Source organism: Equus asinus, chromosome 10 (assembly GCF_041296235.1).
Source record: "Equus asinus isolate D_3611 breed Donkey chromosome 10, EquAss-T2T_v2, whole genome shotgun sequence".
Lineage (NCBI taxonomy): Eukaryota > Metazoa > Chordata > Mammalia > Perissodactyla > Equidae > Equus > Equus asinus.
Window position 1 is genome coordinate 25699603 of NC_091799.1, and position 18325 is coordinate 25717927.

Consider the following 18325-nt stretch of genomic DNA (forward strand, 5'->3'; position numbering starts at 1 on the left):
TTTTAGAACACACACACACATAGGCCCCTTAATAAATTCCAAAAAATAAAAATAATAAAAATTTATGATGATATTCAAGAAAAGTAAAAACTACGTAAAAAGTTTTATGAAGTCTTCTTTACCAAAAATTTTTGAAAATAGTTACTAAAAAAATCTTGGGAAAAGTAAAACAAAATTATAAAATTATTTGAAAATAGTTACAATGAAAATATAGCAGGCAAAGTCTATGGAATAAAACAAAAGCATTTGTTGGGAAAAAAGTATAGCATGAAATACCAATATCAATAAAATTAAAAAGATAAAAATAAATAAGTAAAATACCCAACTCAATAAAGCTAGAAAAACTAGACAAAGTAAACTAAAGGAAGCAGGAGAAAGGAATTAACGAAGATGAGAGGAGGGGTTAATGAAATAAAAAACTTAAGCTAATAAGTAAATCCAGAAAGTTGATACCTTGAAAAAATATCAATAAAATAAGCCACTGGCAAACCTAACCAAGAAATTGATGGGAGAAAACATGGATACGTAAAATTAGTAGTACCATAGGGGAAATAACTATTAAAAGAAGAGAAAAAATCCCAAGGGACTACTTTGCATGATTCTATGGAATAAATTTGAAAATCAAATGAAATTGATTCTTTTTAAAGAAAACTACAACTTACCAAAATTCAGAAAGTCCGAACAGACCAATTGTCTTAGAGAAATTAGTGAAAGTAATTGCGAAGTTCCTCACAGAAGCATCACTAGGACAAGCGGTTTCACATTTGAATTCTACCAAACCTTCAAAATCAGATTATGTAAATGCTACTTAAATTATTGCAAAGTATGGAAACATAAGGGATTCTTGCAAATTCATTTTAGAAGATGAGCATAATGTTTGTTCCAAAACCTAGCAAAGATTGCACCAAAAAATAAAAGCACAAATCAATGTTACTTATGAACATCTATGCAAAAGTATTAACATCAGCATATTAAAAAGATATATATTACCACCAAATAGGTTTTATTCCACTGCAAAGGTGGTTCAATATTAAGAAATCTATTAATATTATTCACCACATTAATAGAACTCAGGAGAACAAAATCATATGATATCATGAGTCATCAACAAAATCCAACACTTTACACCTGTTGAACACAATCAGTGAAGTGGGAAATATCAAAGGACATTCCTTAGTCTGTGCCAATATTTGCATTCATTATCCAAACTAATCCTAATGATAACCTTACAAAGAAGGTAATATTCCCAATTTAATTATAAGAAAACTGAGGCTTTGAGAAAGAAAACAAATTACCCAAAAACACATATGATTGATGTGTGGAAAAGCTGGTATTTGAATTTATGATCACCTGACTCTAAATCCTATTAGCCTCCATACCTACCTTGTTCTTCCTTCTACTGCCTCTCCAGTTTTCCTTGATCACCATAGATCTCAGATTCTGCTTCTATTCCCTTCTTTCTTCTTTCCCTCCTTCCTCCCTACGTTCCTTCCTTCTTTTCTTCCCTCCTTTCCCATCCCATTGCCTCTCTTTCCTCAGAATTCCTCTAGCAATTTACTTGTACTCTTCAAGGGGACTGCATCCAATGTTCTATTCATTACATCTCATGAAACTTAGAACATCCCACTTTGTAATGCAGTTACTTCTGTTCGAGACTTCTATTCCCTACCAGGCTGTGAGCTCTCTGAAAGAAAGCCTCACACCACACATGCCCCTCCTGCAAAGTGTCCTGTGTGTTGCTTACTTCAAAGGAGTGCTTGTGCCTAACTTGCTGATTGTTTTGCAATCAAGTACTAGAATGTGCAGACTGGCTGCATGAACTCAAAACTAGCACTGATACTTATCATCTGCACAGCAATATGATCATTGTCCCCGTATGTATTGATTACACTTCTGTAACCCTGGACTTCTCCTTGAAGACTCCCTGTCTCTTGCGATCCATGGCTTGGGTAAAGCTGAAGTCCTCCCTCAGATTTATGCTAATTCAAGGCAGGATTAAATGAGATGTGGCATAGAGAAGAGTGTTCACCTTTGTCTGTGTTTCTCTACCTCTTAGAAACTCCATGAACTTTGCTTCACACCCAATGTAAAATTTTACCTCTTCAGAATAGCAATCACCATCCCCACCATGATGAAAATGACATCTTCATAGTATTTGAAAGTATAATATATTTTACAAAGAATTCTGGGCAGCCAAGGTGGGGAGGAATCACATCAACGAGTACCCAGGACTCAGCTTTCTGCTATTTTCTGGACTCTTCTTTTTCCTCCCTTCTTCTTTCTACCTTTCCTTCTGTTATCCTGAGAGTTCCAAATTTCTCTTCTGTGGGATAAATAGCAGCATGACACTTCCTCTTATGTCCTCCTGCCCACTTATAACGCTGACATGTAAAAATTTACACTTATTTTCTCCAAAAAGATTATTCTTTCTTTAGTGGCTCCTATTAAGTTTGTGAACATTCCCTCTATTGTTATACCTGTAAGATGCAAGCCATGGAATGGGCCACAGAGGCAAACAGGACAAAGTCTAGGCAAAGTACAGTCAGATAAAAATTGCTGGTAGGGATGTGCTGTAGAAAATAGTTTGGCAGTTTCTCCAAAATTTAAACACAGAAATGCCATATGACCTAGCAACTCCATCCCTCAGTATATATCCAATGTGAACTGAAAATACATATCCACACAGAAACTTACTTGCACACGAAAGTTTATAGCAACATTGTCCTAAGAGGCAAAATGTGGAAACAACTCAAATTTCTGTCAACAGATGAATGGATAAACAAAATGTGGTATACCCATACAATGGAATATTATTCAGCCATAAAAAGGAACAAAGTACAGATACATGCTCCAACGTGGATGAACCTTGAAAAACTCAAGCTGAGAGAAGCCAGACACAAAAGCTCACCTATTAAAGGATTCCTTTTATATGATATATCCATAATAGGCAAATCTATAGAGACAGAAAGCAGATTAGAGGTTACCAGGTGATGAGAGAGAGAGGAATGGGGAAGGATTACTTAATGGGTAATGTGGGATGATTAAAACATTTTGAAACTAGAAAGAGTTGCTTGTTGCACAGCATTGTCAATTGTTTAAATATCACTGAATCGTACACTTTAAAATGTTTAATTGTATGATATGTGAATCTCAGCTCAATAAAAATAAATACAGAAAACAAAACAAAAAATAGCCAGTGGTCAATGGTATAAGTGGTATTACTTGAGGATCAGTGAAAAAAAAAAATCAAACCCTAGGTATCTCATCCTAGATGCCCTTGGAAGGCAAGCCTGAGATGACAGCTTGCATGCAGATAATGATCTCAGGGGACAGGAGTGAGGAGCTGGGGAGTGATTAGGGAAGGAGGGAAAACCGATAACAGATGTATCATCAAGTTGGCTACTGCTCCAGAAGTCTGGTGATCCAATTCACCAGGAACTCTTGAAAAGTCATGGAGTGACTCAGAACTGTTAGCTTAGGAACAACAAGGAAGCTGTTTATCCATCCAGTGGTCAAAGGTGGCCCTTCAGTCACCAATTCACCTGCACTTCTGGGTCGCACATATTTGAGCACCTATCAGGTTCCCAAGTTGTCTTTTGCCTGGCGACAAAAAAGCCCATGAAAAGGAAATGAGCAGTATGTGGCACAGGCTCACAGATCCCATTGGACCTGCATTCAGCTGGTGGAAGCCAGATTGGGGCTGGTCTCTGTGGCTGACACTGGAGGAAGAGATGTGCCTAAAAGGATTTGGTGTCCAAGTAATATTCAATCAGGTATTCAACCAGGCATCTTGGGTCAGGAGGAAACAAATCATTCCACCATCCCTCCATTCCATCTTTCAGAGTATTTAGGCTAACATGCTGTATATGAACGCCTAAGTGTAGTCTCCTTTGAGCCTCCTCCACCCTTAAAGTTAGAAGGACTCCCTAAACGCTACCATTGAGATCTCCGTCTTTAATAGCCTGGCTTTCTTGAGAGTTAGATGACCTAAGGCTGCCATTTTCTTTTGTCAAGACCTAGTGATAATCTTTCTTATTGTAAAAACTTTCACTAAAATCATCGCTCTGTTTGCAGATGAATATCATGCTACCCTATATTTGTATTCTTGTACTTCTATCAGTTTTGAAGCTTATTCACTCTTTCAATAAATATTTGTGTGTCACTCACTGGATATCAGACACTGAGAAAGACAGCAGCCAAAGCAGGAGAAGGATGGATATATTTCTTCTTTTCATAGATTTTACAGTCCTGAAGAGAAAGAGACAGTATGGATATGCTTCTTCCCTTCACAAACTTTACATTCCTGAAAGGGATTTAGAATTAAGCACACAGTTCCAGGTACCAGTAGTTCTATGAAAAGGTCAACAAGACAAGCCAAGGGGACACCTCAATGGGGACATACTTTAGATTGGGGGATAAGGATATATGGGGAGTCTCTTCCAAGGAAGTAATGTCTCAGATTAACTGTTAAAACTATAGACAGCCAATGATATTGAAGCTATGAATATATTGATTACGAAGATCTAAATTTTGACTCCTGTATAATTTCCACATTTTGAAGGGTAAAGTAGAGATTGACCAGATGAAGAAGGGCTGCAAGGGTGTCCAGGCAGTGGAGACTCCACCAGGTATGCAGGACAAATGTTATCAGTGCTATTTTATAAATGAGGAAACTGAGGCTCAAAGAGATGAAGTGACCTGCTCAAGATCTTATTGGTAAAATGATATAGTTTAATGTAAAAACAGAGAACTTTTGCTTTGTGAGAGCCTTCCAAGGAAACAGTTCTCCTCAAGATGAAATAGGATTTAATTACACTTACATGAGATTCTAAAACACCTCCTGGCTAACTCAGCCGGGGGCCTGATTATGATATCAACACCAGGACACCTGGGTGCAGCACACCATCTGGGGCTAAATCCCCTGGGTGAGTCTATCAAGTGTTGATTGAAATCCCCTTTCTTTGCATTAGTTTCTGCTATCTCTATCCCTCGGAAATTCAAGCCATTAATAAAACTCAATTTAATCTTCAGAACCTGAAATATTCCTGCACTGACCTCCAGGAGGCCACAGCTTCTCAGAAAATATGATGCCCATGATCTCTATGTCAGCACATTTACTTCCCTTTAATGGCCATCAATCCCAGAAAGGTCTCCTTGTTCGAGAGTTAGTTCCTGGGTGAGAAAAACTGATGGCAAGAGTGCCCACAAAGAATGAGAAAGGCTCATGGTTCAAACGTAATTGTATAGGAGCTGTGTTCAAATGTCTTTTTTAAAGCAATTACAGCAGTGTGGAAGAAAGAGTGGGCTCATTCCGTGGGTCTTGGAGGTAGAATGAGAGCAATGGTTGGAGTTGCTGAGAAGTCAATTTTGGCTCAGTGTATCTAGGGACCCATTGGGGCTATTTGGTACTATCCATTGCTGTTGCAGAGTGGGATGCAGGCATAATGAGCTCTCCATCCTAAAGAAGTTGTGGAGGAGAAGGGGTTATGAGCTTTCAGATATGTGTGAGGGGAAGTTTTATACTGGATAGAAAGTGAAACTAGAAATCCTTTAAGAAAATTTTGAACCTAGTAGTTATCTTTTCTGTGGAGTGAATGGCCAAAGACAACGATGCCCATATATCCTCCATCCATTTTGTTCTCCCTCCAAATAAGTTTGTTGTAACCTTCACATAGAGTTCCCTGGGCCCTTCTTAGGGCATTTTGTAAATGCTTGTATTTCTGTAAATTGCTGCAGACTCCAGACATTTCTCTTCTATGTATTAAAATGTGCATATCCTATGTCACATCATCTTAAAATCTTTACAGGTACTAATATAAGACAAGGAACGATCGCTCAGGTTAAGCAAATAATGATCTTTGTCCTCTCAGGTACTGTATGTTAACAGAGATCTTTAAAGCCTCCATTCTCAAAGATAGAAGCATAGACTTTTAGAAATCAAACAGCTCCATGTTCTCAGTGAATATGAGGGGGAAAATGCTAAGCGAATAATTACAGGCAGTAGATTTTGGGAGTCGGGATACCTGGGTTTCAGCTCTGGATCTCCCCCTCAGAAACTGTGTGGTCATGCGAAAAGATCAGCTCTTCCAGAACAAAAGGACAAGAAGAGTAGCAAGAAAAATGCATGTTAGGAATGAGAACTTTCAGTGTGGATGGACGAGAGGGAGTGTCATGGAGACTTGCTGGAAATTAATCTTGAGAGGTGTGTTGGGGTGAGAGTGATAAAAATATTGAATGTCTTACGAAGGAATTTGACCTCGTTTTGGTATGAAATGTGTTTTCACTGAAGATTTTCTAGCAAAGGAGTAGCATGATCAAAGAAGCATTTGACAAAATGAAAGAAAAGGGACGCTTACAAAGTGGAGGACAAATTTTCTTTGACAAAGATCGGGGTCTGAGAGATGAATTAGGAGGCTCCAGCCCAGTTCACGGGTGATGAAGACCAGACCTAGGACAGCGACAGTATGAGAGACGGTGTTCATATATGTGAGAGTGAGAATCCATGGAACTTGGAATGATTGCCTGGAGGAGGCGAGAATCAGCTGATAGCTAAATGCCACTCTGGGGTGGTCAGCCTAGATTTTCAGGAGCATTGTAGGGAGGAAATAGAGAATCTTGCCTGAGAACATGGAGTTGACATCAAACTCATCCTTACTTGACTCCTGGCTCTGTCATTTAATAAATGTGTGAAATTCCCCATGTCTCCTCTCAGAATCTCAATTTCTTTGTCTGTAAAATGGGAATGACGATAATAGCAACTTCATAGGATTACTCTGAGGATTCAATGAAAAAACTCACAAAGGAATTTAGAAAAGTAATCAGTACATGGAAAAATGATCAATAAACATTACATATAATTACTAATTATTGTATAATACGTGGTGGATATAAAGCAAAATGGGTTTGAAGGTGACATTTTTCAGAAGTCAAATTTGCTTAGGCAAAATCAGGGAGTTTACGTTTTGTAAATAAAGCAGTGTTCCAGTTGCTCCCATGGATAACAAAACCAAGGGTTTGACCACTGCAAGCATTTCCATCTTTGTTTGTTTTTCTCTTTGTGCAGGCTTTGTTCTTTTGAAAGACATTGTCTGCATCCTGAGAAGCAGGGTTAGAAGTGCTTTGTAGCCCTGCATCTCGGCATCTCGGTTATGTCAACAAAGACACACTGGCTCCTTGGAGCAACATTTAAGATTTTCCAGGAAAAAATTCTGATTGGCCTCATTTGGTCAAGACACTCCTGGGACAAACAGCCATAGCCAGGAAATGGGTAATGGGATCAAACTCTCATTCTTACTACATCCGTAGAGTGAGGATTACAAAAATAATGAGTCTATTTGGAGACCTGTTGATTTTGCTGAGCTGCCTTTACAATTTTGCGTAAGGGCTTTTCTCATGCCATGGTGGGCACACTTCCTTCATCCATGATTTTTTTTGCTGGGCGCATAGGAACAGGAAAAGGTGGGGTCCTTTCTCTTCTACCTCCAACTTGCCTCCTCACAGTGCTCCCAATATAGGCTCAGCTGGCTAGATAACATCCCAGATACTAGGGCATTGAGGGGCCATGCTGTTGGAGCAAGCCGTCTTTGCCTGGGCCAGTCGCCCTGCCACCACTTGAGATTCTGGGCAGAGCTGTGAATGAACACATTTCAAATGCTATCAATATTTTATGCATTTCCATCCACTTACTTTAATGGGGAACTGTAAAAGCATTTAACCATATTACACCCCATCTCTCAGGCACTGCATTATTCCAACAGAGCTGTTTTATTAGAATCAACCACCAGGGTAGTTGAGATGGTTTCATTTTCCTCCCCCACCCCATTTGCCCATCTGCATATATGTAAGTCTGTTTGTCTGTCTACCAACTTATCTCCAATCTATGTATATTTGCCAAATAAAATCAACCAATAGCAAAAGGGACATAGTCCTTGTAATAAAGCATGTGTACACATACCCACACACGTGTACACATTCATACACACACACTAGTGCACTAAGAAAAATTTCATCTCCTGGCCCTGCATGACTGCACATGAGCTTTAAAAGGATTTTGGTTTTATGGACTCCCCTGGGTTCTCTTCTGGAGCATTGACTCCCTTGTCTTCTGGGAAAAAATTCCCGGGGAAGCATCTTACCTGAAGTTTAAACATCTGGAATTAATGGTGAAGTGTCCAGGCATTGAAGTCACATGGACATTGGTTTCACAGCTAAGCTCTACCGCTTACCTTTACAATCTTGGGCAAATCACTTGACCTTGCAGATCCCTCTCTGTAAGAGGGGGGTTTCAATAGGTACCTTTCAGGGAGTGGTGAGGATCCAGTGAGGGAGCCTGTGAAAGTGCTGAGTGCAGTACCTGTGTGGCAAGGGGATGAGGGCAAAAACATGATCCTGAAACTGAAGGGCTCAGAAGTTTCTCTCTTTCCGCTTCCTGGATATTTAGAACTTTTGGGCTACAGCATGCATTTTTTTCTGGAGATAGCTTCTGCCTGTACCATATGCCTGAGTACTGCTTCCCCCACATCACAGTTTATCCCCTCGCCAAAAAACCAGGCTCCACTTCCCAACTGGGTCAGCTCCTTCAAGATGTTACCCCTTCCTCATCTGTTCTGAGAAGACTTCCTCGGTCCCCCAGACTGGGTTAGGGACCTTTCTTTGAGCTTCCCCATCACCACCCAGTCTCTCCATATTGCAGCGTTTATCTCACTCTGTTATAATTGTCTTTTTCCTTCTGGATGACAAGCTCTTTGTGGTCAGAGTTCAAACATTATTTCTTAGCAAAACTTACAAAGCCCCTCGGGATCTGAGCTCTGCCAACCTCATTTCTCAGAAGGCTTTTAACCAAACCCTCCTTCTCTGTTCATTAAGTCTAGCCACCATTTTGTTCAGCATCCACTCTGTACCAGACAGAGTTCTAAACACGGTACATACAATTACTCATTTAATCCTTACATCAGCCTTATGAGATAGGGACTACTATGATCCCCATTGTAGAAATGAGGACACTGAGGCCCAGAGAAGGTAAGAAACTTATACAAGGTCCCCAGCTAGTAAGGAGCAGAGCCAAGGTTTGTACCCTGGTGGTCTCATTCCGGAGACTGCACTCACTACTATGCTCCACTCCTTATTTATATCTGTTCTATCCCATCGCTCAAACAAAACTGACCTCTACACAGTTCTTCTTATCTATGCCATGTTCAATCTCAACCTGTTGCCTTTGCACATGCTACCCCTTCTCCTGGAAATGCCCATCTGCCTCCCCAACTTATCTTCCATTTGTCCCTCAGGAGTCAGAACACTTTCCTCGATGCCCTGTGCTTGCCCCTAACATGGCACGTATTATGTATCAGAGTCTGTTTACTTGCCTTTTTTTCCCATTAGACTGCAGGCTTCTTGGGGCAGGGGCTATGCCTTATTCATGTTGAATCCCAGTGCCTAACGTAGTTTCTGGCCCCTAATGGAAAGTTAATACCAATTTGTTGAGTAAATCCTTTTGACATTCCTGGAATCTGAAAAGGCTTTCCCAATATTGTCATCTCTTTTAACCCTGACCTCCACATAAATTGTATATGTAAATCTCTATCTTCGATAACATGGTTATCTGCAGACTTAACTAACTAAGATGCCAAATCAAATGAAATAACTGTAAGATAAAGGTGCAAGTAATGTATTTCTGTCTGAATTGTTTAAGAAACAGTGAAATGAGTCCTAGCGCTCCAAAGCTAGGTTGGTGCATCTACAGAATAATTGAGGTAAGGGTTTGGTGTTTCATTGCTAATCTCTTCTGGGACTCTTTGAAGAGGAAATTGCTCACAAGGAAAATGGAGAAATAGGGGAATGCAGACTTTATGCCTAAACATCTGGGCCCATGTGGCTCTCTCCAAATGCTATCATCTTTTATAAGAGGTACTGATATACATGGTTTATTGTCATAAACTTAAGTATTCCCTACACCATTGAATCTAAACGGTAGAGTCCACGGATAGACTTTGAGTTCACTTATCCAAATGATCTCTCGGATAAGGAGGGTTGCCTGCTAATTTACCCAGGAGGGTGGGAATCCATAGTGGAGAGTGAGCATGAGCTCAGATATACTTCATCTTCTGAAGCAGTGACCCTGCCCACCAGTGAAATGAGGCCCAACCAATGTCAGATTCTGCTGTCCAGATTAGCAACTTTTCTGAAAGGTGTGTGTAGACATTGGGCAGAAAAACATTTCTCCTACTTAAAGTACCTGATTTCATGTGTCTAGGAGTGGAGAGTAGGTCTGAGACAAACTTCTAGGATGGGCAGTGTCAAATGTCATTGGTAGGAAAATTAAGCTAAGACATTGGGTGGTAGAGTCAGAAGACACATAGACTTGGAATAAAATGATGGCAGATGAGTAATGAAAAAAGGAAGGTTCTAGGTATTTGCTACAATCAGAAGTAGAACTTGCTTTGTCAACTTTCTGGCTAGTGAATCAGGGTCATCAGCAAGTATAAGGCTCACAGGATACACCAGAAGAGTCGTGATCTTCTGAGTTAATGGTCAAGTGGGACCTTGGCTGGAGCTAATCTGCTTCTCATGGCTCCTGTTCTTCTCTATCTCAGTGGGTCTGGTCATGCCATCTGGGTGGGATTGCCAAGCTTGCTTCCCTTCTCTATCTCCTTAAGCTCCTCCATTTTTAGCACAAGAGTGAAGATCATTTCTAACAAAGAAATGGAATCAACTGCCAAGCTCCACTAGGTGCCTGTCTTCCTTCCCTCCCCACTTCCAGAAAAGCCTTTCTCCTGAGCAGACAGAAAACATTTCAGCCTTGTGACAGCCCCCTGTCACTTTGATGCTCATGTCTCTCTGCTGACATGACAACAAAGGATGTGAGACAGACAGTGTTTGTGTAACGCTGGCGGATTGGTAGTAGAATCACAAGGCTGGGATGAGGGAGGCAGGTTGGCGCTGGGAGATCAAGGAAGCTGGGTCCTTTCTCGTTCAGTCCATCTCCTGCCCAGCAGGTTGATGAGGCAGCAACAAATCTTCTCAGTCTAGAACCTCAGTCCATTGTTCAAAGAATATTGACCTACAAAACTATACCTCCAGATAGGATGGTTTTCAGTAAAAACTAGCCCAATCCGATTCGGTACACATTTACTGAGATTAGGGTTTTCTGCCATGCTACAAAAATGAAGAAAATGAACAAAAAGGGAGAAGAAAAAATTATAATGGCAGCTCCCATTGAGGACACGCCATGTGCCAGGTTCTGTGGTTACTGTTGTATATAAATTGACATTTAACCATCTCAGTAACACTGCATGTAAGCTATTAATAACCCCATATTACAGATAAAGAAACTGTGAGAAATTGGAGAAGGGGAGTAACTTGCTAAACTGACACTAGGAATGAGTAATGGATCTAGAAGTCTGATTTAGGTCTCTATGGTTCCAAATCTTTTACTGTTAACCTTTATGTTCTATTTTCTTCAATGAGTCCTTTTAGCGGGCTAGAAAGTTATATATATATATATATATATATATATATATATATATATATATATACAATGCCTATAAATAAAACAAAGTTTTGTTGTAACCAAAATGAGGAAGTATGCTATACAGCCTTCATAGGTTGTAAAGTAAGACAAGAATTGGGTTTGAACTCCTCCTCCATTTCCTAATAGCTGTGTGACGCTATTGACCTCTCTGGACCTCAGCCGCCTCATCTACAAGATAGAATAATAATAATGTCTAAATTGTGGAATTATGATAAGGGTTGAATACAAAAATGTCTGTAAAGTCTACATATTAACAAGTATTGAGTCTTACTCTGTACAAATTCTTTTGATTCTAATAACAACTTTGAGCAAGATACCATTATTACTATTATTATTCTCTTTTTACAAGTGGGAAAACTGTGGCTTAAATAAGTTAAGTAATTTGTCCAATGAAGTTAATAAATGGCAGTGTGGAACTTGAACTCAGTTTGTCTGACCTCAAAAACTACTGATAGGCAGACAAGTTAGCCTCCATTGATAGAAAGGGTGGCTTAAGATCTGTCTGAAGATTCCCAAGGACTACAGAGTATGCTCTTTCACTACATCAGTGTGCCTTCTTTGACAAGAGGGACTATGTCATGATGAACCTATATCATCCTGTTGACTCTAAGAACATTCTATTGTACAGAGGATGTTGTTTGGAAATTGTCCCAATATTCTCTTTTGGATGATATATATGTATCATATGATATATATATGATATATATACCATATTATATACATATGATTTATGTGTATATATATATCTCAATTACATGTATATTGAGAGAAAATAGAGGTCTCTTTTTGGTATCCATGGATGTTTCTACAGCTCATGCTTCAGAGTAGAAGTTCAATTACTAAAGATGCTTATCTAAAAAAAGCAGATTAATACCAATTAACAGGTCGAGGTAGGAGTTGAGACCCTAGCCTGTTCACAGCATGAGTTGTGATTTCATGTCGTCTGCCACAAGCTTAATTATACACACCAGAAAGCATCCACCAATGTGCACATCACAATAACCGTGTGCTTAATTTCAAGTCACCGTGCATATATGCTTAATTACACATCCTGCTACCTGCAGGATTAACTACACGTCGTATTACATGCACACAATCAGAAGAGGTGACATTTGATGACATTAAAAGAGCTAGGAGAACATAAAGGAGCAAATTTTAAGCAGTTGCATAATGTGTGTGCTTTTTTTTTTCTCTCCACAGAAGGCATCAGACATTAATTTCTACTCAATCAATCAAGAAGCACTTATTGAGCAAGTCTTGTCAATTTTACTTTTATAGTTTCTCTTGCATCTATTATTTCCTTTCCATTTTCATGATCGCTAATGTCATCATCTGTCACCTGACAGTGTAAAGGTAATGGGAAGGACACTGAACTCAAATCTTCTCTCTCCCTAACCCTTACCCAGCACGCTGGTCCAGGTCACTGTCATTTCTAACCTGCATTGCTTCAGGGGTCCCTAACAGGTCTCCTGATTCCTCCTGGGTCTTAGACTCTCCACCGTTAACCAGGGACTTATTTGAAGACTCCATTCTGATCCTCTTAACCTTTAGCTTAAAACCGTTCATGACTTTGCATTTATCTACAACAAAGCCTGGCTGTCTGAGCTTGAACTACAAGGCTCTGTTTGTCCTGGCCCCGTCCACCAATCCAACCTCTTGTCACTCTAGCCTTCCCTCTCTAAGGCCCAGCAATATTTCTTTCTCTCCTTTCCTCCAGTAGGCCATGATTCTTCCTACTTCAAGATCATTTCATACATATTGATCTTTCTGCCCAAAGACCTTATTTTCCATTTCTATTTATCTAATATATTAAATCTAATTAAATCCTACTTAACCCTCAGATCTCAACTCAAATATATCTTTCACCAGTGCCCCAGATCACGTAAGGTTCCGCTATTAAACTCTATACTTTTCCTTCATAAGAAATTATCACAATACACTGTTAGAGTCATCTGTGCCTGCCTCAGTAATTGCAAATTCCACAAGGACAATGTTTGGGCATATTTTATTTTCCATTATGTTCTTAGTTTCTAGTACAGTACCTGGCACACAGTTGGCTTTTAGTAAGATTATCAGATTCAATAGATAAAAATGTAGGATGCACAGTTGAATTTGAATTTCAGATAAATGACACTTTCTTTTTTTATTGTAAGTATGTCCCCTGCAGTACTTGAGACAAACTTCCACTAAAAATTATTCATGCTTATCTGAAATTCATATTTAACTGGACATCCTATATTTATCTGGCGACCCTACTGCTAAGCACCTAATATAACAATGAATAAATAAATTAATGATGAAATGAAGATTCAGAAGGTTCTGGTTCCACTTCAACTCCGGTTTCTGGTTTCTGAATTCTGTTTCCCCCTCATCAGTCACTTCATTTTCCCCCATATACATGATGATGATCAACAATATATGACTCAGATTCCTATAATATTGGCATGAAATGATTGGAAACTCTGGAAAAAGCCAAAAATAATGATTTCTGTCTGCCACAGTCCTCTCCAGGCCAGTTCTTTGTTTCTAGAATTATCTGACTGGCTAAATTATTCCATTTTCCTACTCCAAATTCTGACTTTCTCTCATGGCCAACATTTTTTTTAAAATATCCCCTTTTTTGCATGCTCTTCTAGGTTTGCAGTAGTCTGTCACATTTCAGATCTAACAGGCAGGGCTAAGTCTGATATTTAAAATTAATATTTAAGAAAATAAAAATCAGGGAGCTGGCCCCATGGCCTAGTGGTTGAGTTTGGCGTGCTCTGCTTCGGCAGCCTGAGTTTGGTTCCTGGGTGTGGACCTAGACTACTTGTCAGCACCTTGCTGTGGTGGCGACCCACATATAAAGCAGAGGAAGATTGGCAACAGGTGTTAACTCGAGGCTAATCTTCCTCAAGCAAAAAGAGGAAGATTGAAGACAGATGTTGGCTCAGGTTGAACTTTCCTCAGCAAAAGAAAGAAAAGAAAAGAAAAGAAAAATCAGTGCAAAAAAATCCATGATGAACAAAATATGAGAAGTTTAAATAAAAACAGAATCAGGATTACTGATATTTTCTTTTGCCTCAGGCTCCAATATGACTTGGCATAGCACTTTTTATTTAAACATTTGTTGTTTTCCTCATCACGGATTTATTTGTGCTAATCGTGATTTTTCAAAACAATATTGAATTAGAGTATTACTTATCAATTGAGCTTCAACAGTCTCACCATAGTCCCAGCCCTGAAAAGGGAGCTGACCTTTGGCAGGAACCTATGGAGCAGAGGTCATCAGGAGGAGCTGAAGCAGGATCTGAAGTGTCATGCTGAATTTATCCTGTGGGCCAAGGGGAATGGAAAGGTTTTGAGCAAGAGAGGGACAGATTCTTATGTGAGATTTCAAGAGAGATGCTGGCTGCTGGTCTGGTCTAGAGAATTGACTGGAGGGATTCTGACTACAGCAGGGAGCCCTTGGAGGAAGGCAATGCAATGAGCGATGTGTGACACAAGGAGCAGGGAGGAAGCAGTCAGGATTGAGGGAAACGAGAGTCAGGGCAATGAAAACGGACTAACTAGATTTGCTTGGAAGGAGCACTCTCTCCTTTACCTTTACTTCTTGGCTTTTCTTCTCCACTGTCTATTCTCTGCTCAGCATAGTATGTCTTCTTGGCAAAGAGCCAGGAGGGAGGGAGCACAGAGGGCGGGCTTGTTAACTTCAGTGACTGGGACTCTGACTGCATGGATGCTCCTGGATGTATTTGCAGACCTTCTGGGCATTTTCCAAGCCCCTACATAAATTAGTTCCCCAGAGATCCATACATTGCATATCATGCTCATTGTTCCCTGCATATATGTTCCCAAAGGTTGGACAACAAACTCACTTTCTGTAATGGTCTGGAAAGGGACCGTGTTATTGACTCTCTCTCCCATGCTATTTGTAATTCAAAAAGCAACGTGCTCAGGAATTCATCATTTCAATTAAAACTCATTTAGGCCTCCTATGAAAAAGAAATATCAATATTGCAGAATCCCCAACCCAGGAGGATTCAAATTTGGCTTTCAGCCTGAAGCCACCATGGACTTGCTGTGTGGCCTGGAATACACTGCCTGGTTTTTCTGTGCTTCAACCTCACATTTGGGAGACAGCTAGAGGTAGGTGAATGAGCCTGAGCTATGGGATTAAATCCTGATGTTGCTACTCACCAGTTGTGTGCCCTTGGTTAATTTATTTAGCCTTTCTGAAACACACCTGCCTTCTCTTTATGTCAAAGAGAGAGAATGATGCCCTTCCTTGTAGGGTTGTGATAAGGATGGAAGCTATTAACGCCTGGCAAGTGCTTAAAACTGAGCAGGTAGTCAATCAATGTTAGCCATCCCTGTCCTGCAATGGTTAATGGAGAGAGGTCATAGAAAAGAATGTGCCAAAAAAGAGTGGAAAGCCATTTTTTCAGCTGGTGAAAAATAGATGCAATTACATGCCAAGATATGCTGATACAGTGAATAATTTTGGAGCCATTTTATATTTGTTTCTACAGAATGGCAAAATTCTATATGAGGGTGGGTTTTGGTGAGGTGAGTCACTCAAGCTAATTGTAATGCCATATACGGATGTGTTGCTTGTGTTTGTGTCTTTGTAATATTTTTTAACTGTGTGCTTAAGAAAATAACTTTCCATCAATGATCTCTTTTGATGATATTTCAGAAATGAAAAAAATGAGCCACAAGGCTGCTAAAGTCAGACCATTGTGCATTACAATCCTAAAGATCACAAGAACAGGCATACATTTTAAGTCTTTGTTATTTCTTGGATATTCAACTTTGTTATTTCTTTAATGTGTTTTTAAGTTGGATCTCAAGTCAAAATAAGAGTAGTTTCACACCGTAATGCCATACAACATCTAAAGGTTTAGAATTTTTTTCCCCATCTGTAAGATGGATCCCATACCTGCTTCCTAGATGTGGCGTAAAGACTAAATGAGAGACTGCTTGGAAAGAGCTTGGCTTAGGGTCTGATACAAAGTAAGCGTTCAATAACTAGCTATTAGGACTAACATCATTATTATAATAGTGATGAATAGTTAAAACTCTTTCTTTTATTTTTAAAAATATTTTCTGATTTCATATTGAAACATTTCTCCCAGCAGTATGCGGGGGCCTCTATTTTAGCATTGTGGCTTTGTCATGTGACTTCTGAATTTTTTTAAATATGCCATAGAATAATTACATTAATTTTTATACATAGGTTGAACACATGAATAAAATCATCCTTTATCTTATTAGAAATGTACTTTTCCATAACAAAGTGAGGTTTGTAAGAAACCCACAATCTGGATTCTTGTAAAAAGTTCATCAATTTCTCCAAAGTCATCCAGCAAGATCTTCAATCCAGAACACCTTCCACTATCCTCCCAAGTTTTTGAACTTAATGTTATCTCTGTGGATTTTCTTCCAGAATATTTAAATTTGAATTTGACTTTATATCCTCTGGAACATGGTTGATATATTCCCTTTCTCTTCCCTCCCCTTCATCCTGCCATTAGCTGGCATGTTCTTAGTGAATGCAAATTCATTTTTACATCAGCAAAAGCAAAATTGAATAAGGAAGGCCATCTGATATGTAGTAAATCAAACAAAAGCACAATGAATTTCAAAGCCAAGTATAAATTTAAGAAACAGCGTGATGTGTAGGAAAGAGCAATGAGACCAAATCAGGCAATTTGGAGCGCAGCTTAAACGCCACCAGTGACTCACTGCACGACCTTGGGAGAGTCACTTAGCTTCTCCAGGTTTCTGTTATTTCTTTGATGAAAGTAGGTGTAGTGCTGGATAATCACGAAGTAATCACTGATTTCAATTAAACATATTATAATTCCCATTGGTGAATTAAAAAATTAAACCTGAACCCCATCAAGCGTTAGAAAGTAATTTGAGTTTTACCAAGATTGTTTTATATTAAATTAACCTAATTTTCTCTTATTATGGGTGTATTAGATTGAAGAGTCCCAAGTATAAAATATCTCAATTTCAGCAAAAGATTTGGTAAAGCTTCTCCTTACACATTTCTGGACAAGTTAGAAAAATGTAGACTAGATCAGTGGTCAATAAACTCAAGAGATAACTGGAATCTCCATGGGAGTTATGTTAGCATACATCCTTCTGAGTCCCATTCTCAGAAATTCTCGTTGAGATGGTCCCAAGTCAGATCTGGTGATCACAGTGATCTCTAGTTGGTTCTGCAGATCATCTTGGTTTGGAAAGCACTGGACTAGATTATAACCAAGTGGATTAGTTAGTGGCTGAATTACCAGAGTAACCTACCAGGGTAAGTTACAGGTTTCCATTCTTGACCTGGTGTTTGTCAATGCATGCATGCATGACTTGGATGAAGATGTAGAACAGATCAGGTGCTTAGACGTTGCGACATACTCGATGATAAATTGAAGACTCAAAATTATCTCAATGGATGGAATAATCAGTAGTAACAACCAAAGTGAAATTTAAGGGATGCATGATCTCCTGTATTTATTGATAATTCTTTTAATTAAAAATGTAGTTTCAGATAGGGCACACTTGACCTGTGAGTATCTCATGTGGACTAGACATTGAAGTTTTAGTGGACTAAGAAGTATAGCATCTTTCTGAGAATAAACTGATTTTCATATGAAAACATTTTGTATATAGTAGTTCTATTTTTAATTATTTGAGGACCCTCTATGCTGTTTTCCATAGCAACTGCATCAGCATTTCCACCAACAGTGTATGAGTTCCTTTTTCTCCACATCCATGCAAACACTTGTTGTTGTTGTTGTTGTTTTGATAATA